We start from the raw sequence: 3176 nt of genomic DNA, 5'->3' as shown, positions 1-3176 counted from the left end.
TTTCTCTGTTTTTACCCGTTTTTCAGTCTTTTCAGCAACCGATTTTTACTATAATTCATAATAAATTAGCAGCAACTAAAACCCCATCTTTTCTTCATGATTTCAACACAAATTGAACCTCAATTTAAGCCTAGTGATTTGTTTTTCCAGCAGCTTCAAGAACATAAACTCTAAGCTTGAATTTTATCAAATTTCATCAAAATTTCACCAAATTTTCACCAAGAATCAATCACATATGCAACAATTTTTAGCACAGCCAAATAATACAACCTTCACACATATCAAACACAAATAATCAAGATTAATTTCGTGACACCCTACCTGGTTTTGCTGCTCCTAATTCAATCAAACTTTCAGGTGGTCCTTAAGCACTTTTTCCTCCTAAATCACATCAAGAAAACACATATTTAACCATGTTTCCTTGAAACCGAATCAAAAGAGAGATGGTGCAGCCAACTCACCTTGATCCCAGCCTTGACAAGTCATATGATCATGTAGAGAAAGAAGAGAGGATCATTTTGGTCGGATTGGAATTTTGATTTGAGTTTTAGTTCAGCAGAAATGAAGCTTTGAAGATTTGGAACTAAGAACTTTTCTCTCTTTTTCTCTCTTGGAAATTTTGGCCACAAGGAGCAAATGAACCAGCCTTGGGGGTTTTGGGGGTGTAAGGTGAGTTGTGATTGGTTGGCTTGGAGGTGGATTAAAATAATATTAAAATATCTCAGGTGTATAACTACTAAAACTAGATGTATCGGAACACTTGCAAAAACATCTCTAAAAATTATTCTCTGAGCTACTAGCATAAATAACACTAGTAACATATTTATCATGAGAATAAAACATGAATAATGAGGCCTTAGCATTGCTAAAGTCATCAGAGAGTGCTGGTGCTAAGCTGCACCAGTAAACTGTGAACCCGGTTAAACCGATTTTCTGTTTTTAACTAAAACTGACCAGGTAACCTTATAATATCATTCAAGAAGCTTCTAATACTCATATAATGATGATATTACCCTATTATCTCTCTTCTCTCATGAATCGAGTCCGGTTCGTCAAACTGAGACTATTTACGAAAAACCGGATCAAAACTCCTAACTGATACGGTTCAAAAACTATGTTCTTCGTAACTGCATTATCGAGCTTGCCTCATAAAAGGTTCTAGCTTAAAGATGACATAATGATAATTAGGATTGAGATACTTGATAATATATCAGAGCTTCTCCCCTTACTGATCCTCCAGAGTTCTCCGTACTTTCAGAAAAGATCTCGCGTACTCGAAAACCGGGGTTGTTACACATTTCCTTTTCATTTCACAAAACTCATGCATTGATTCTTATTGAACTTTACTTTGGGGCATTTTGTCCGTTTTTTATTGGTTTTCTTTTTTTTCTTTCTTTTTTTTCTAATTTTCTTCTTTTCTTTTCCTTCTTATACTCTTTTTTTCTTTTTTTTTCTTGTTCTTTTTCTTTTGTTTTTCTTATTTTTCTTTCTTTTAACTATATACAAGAACATCAATGCATAAGGTCTAACATTTGACTAATACATGAGTATGCACTCAATTTCCAAACATAGAAATACAAAACACACTTTTTATCCCAACCAATGTTTCAAAATCTCCCCCAACTTGAATAATAAACACTCTAACTAGCCTAAGCTAATCAAAGATCCAAGCAAGGGACATTTATTATTTTTCGCTTTAGGCTTGTAATGTGCTAAAATAAAGAATAATTGGGTAAGCATAGGCTCAAAAATTGGTTAACAATGGAAGATAAAAGGTAGGCTATTTGGTTAAGTGGGCTTAATGAAACAATGGCCTCAATCATATAAGAGCATGTATACAAGGAATAATGGACATATAGAATTAAACAAATCAAGGATCACACTCATAGAAAGAGAATGTAACGACCCAATTTTCAGTACGCCTAGGACACACCGGAAACTGAGCGCTACCAATTTGTCTTCCTAGTTATTATCTATTATTTATCATATGAGCCTGATTCGTTGTTAAAAGCGTAGTTAATTTGCGAGGTGTATTTTTTGAAAACGTTTGGATTAATAAACATAATCATTTATAATCAATTCACAAATAATAACAGATAAAACAGTTATAAACAACCACACATAAATACATCACAAGCAGCTAACAAGATTCAATGATCCAGCCTTTATTATAGTATAGACTTTTAGTTAGAACACCCCTAGATATAGCTAAATAATATATATATATATATATATATACAACATCCCAGGTCCTGACCTGTTCAAGAAGTCCCTAAGCTGGCACCCAGGCTAGCCTAGACTCTATACTCGCCTAGTCCCTCTAAACTACTAAAGCGAGGGAAAGTACGTTCTAAGTCTTCAAAACTCAAGTCAAGTGAACGTCACCAAAGGTAGTACATCATCTGCTATTCCTCTGCACGATCAGACATTGCCATAGGACGTCCCTCTGGTACCTCATCAAGTAGCCACACAACGGGAGTCTCGTACACAGGATTTAGGTTAAAGTGCGCATACGAACGGGGTGTAGACGTTGGCTGGTCTCACAGTATATACATATACATAGATAAAGAGATTCACCCTAGACTCAGAAGACTACCTAGAGCAGAATTCTCTTTACGAACGGTCATCAGCGAACTACGGAAGGGTACTCATGCTTCCATCTGGAGGGGGAAGGGAGAGAGAAGGGGTAAGAACTGGGGAGTTCTTAGTAGGGCCAGGGTTATTAGTTACGATCATTAATTTTGTGTTGTTTAGCAGACTAATAGCAGAATATAGAGAAGTAGTAAACAGAAGACAGATAAATAGAGAAAATAGAGAAAACAGAAAAAGATCACAAACAGAAGAATACAAGAAAGTAAAATACAGACACAAACACAGAGAATAGAATACAAACAAAGAAAGCTTACATTCATGCAACAATCATAATAGAGAAAATGCACAACCAAGTATGATGCATGTCTAGACCTAGTGCAAGTAATGAGCTCATCTGTCGGTTACATACCCGCTTCCGACGTTACCCAGCAACCTCTATCTGGATAAGGCTTTCCTGTTGGCAATATCCACTGCAAGCAACCTTTGTCTTGCAGGGCGAAACTTATTAGCCGATATACGCCCAACAGACTCACTATAAGCAACCTCTGTCTTACAGGAGCAACAACACACTCACTGTAAGCAAC

The 3176-nt window shown here is 36.1% G+C and overlaps 1 long non-coding RNA gene across 1 annotated transcript in view; it reads right to left on the bottom strand.

The window, feature by feature from the left end:
• Positions 1-318: 318 nt before the first annotated feature.
• LOC110276032 (uncharacterized) overlaps positions 319-3176 on the bottom strand; it is a 9853-nt gene continuing 6995 nt past the window's right edge. The window contains exon 3 of the long non-coding RNA XR_008003664.1: positions 319-381. This is a non-coding gene — a long non-coding RNA (uncharacterized LOC110276032). The remainder of the gene's footprint in view (positions 382-3176) is intronic.

The sequence above is a fragment of the Arachis duranensis genome, chromosome 10, assembly GCF_000817695.3.
Source record: "Arachis duranensis cultivar V14167 chromosome 10, aradu.V14167.gnm2.J7QH, whole genome shotgun sequence".
NCBI lineage: Eukaryota > Viridiplantae > Streptophyta > Magnoliopsida > Fabales > Fabaceae > Arachis > Arachis duranensis.
Note: the sequence above shows the minus strand (reverse complement) of the source record. Positions and strands in the feature narration are given on the sequence as shown.